Source organism: Alligator sinensis, unplaced genomic scaffold (genome assembly GCF_000455745.1).
Source record: "Alligator sinensis unplaced genomic scaffold, ASM45574v1 scaffold1960_1, whole genome shotgun sequence".
NCBI lineage: Eukaryota > Metazoa > Chordata > Crocodylia > Alligatoridae > Alligator > Alligator sinensis.
The window spans coordinates 1-516 of record NW_005843074.1 but is presented as its reverse complement, the minus strand read 5'-3'; positions in this window follow the sequence as shown (position 1 = coordinate 516).

Below are 516 nucleotides of genomic sequence, written 5' to 3'. Positions count from 1 at the left end.
CCGGGGGGAAAGGAGGGGACGTGGCTGGGCGCAGGGGGGGGGGGGGCAGGGCCGTGACCTCCCGAGAGGGGGAAGTGCGTTCTGTTTTGGAGGAGAGCAGCTGTGGCTGTTGGCGAGCGGCAGTCTCTTGGGGACTTCCTTGCTTTGACTGGAAGCCTCAAGCCAAGTGGCTTGGACAATGCAGCCGTTCTCTAGCGGCTCGGGCGCTTCTCATGCCACGGAGCGCAGAGGGCTGTAGTCACGGAGCCAGGAATCTAAGCTTCCCCCTCCAGCTTTTTTTTGCCCTGCGAAAGCCGCACCCTTCTAGCTCGGGCTCCTGCCTCCTGAGCCTTCCCAGGGAGCAGCTCTGCTGGAGTGGAGCAGTGCCTGGAGCGGCTGGGCAGCCTGCAGCTGAGGCTCTCAAGTCCCCCTGCAAACCCGAAATGTCTTCGGTTCTGTGGGGCTGGGAAGCCGTCTTCTCCATAGCGCAGGTGGGGACATGGAGACACTGTGGGAAGGGACTTGTTGGAGGTCACA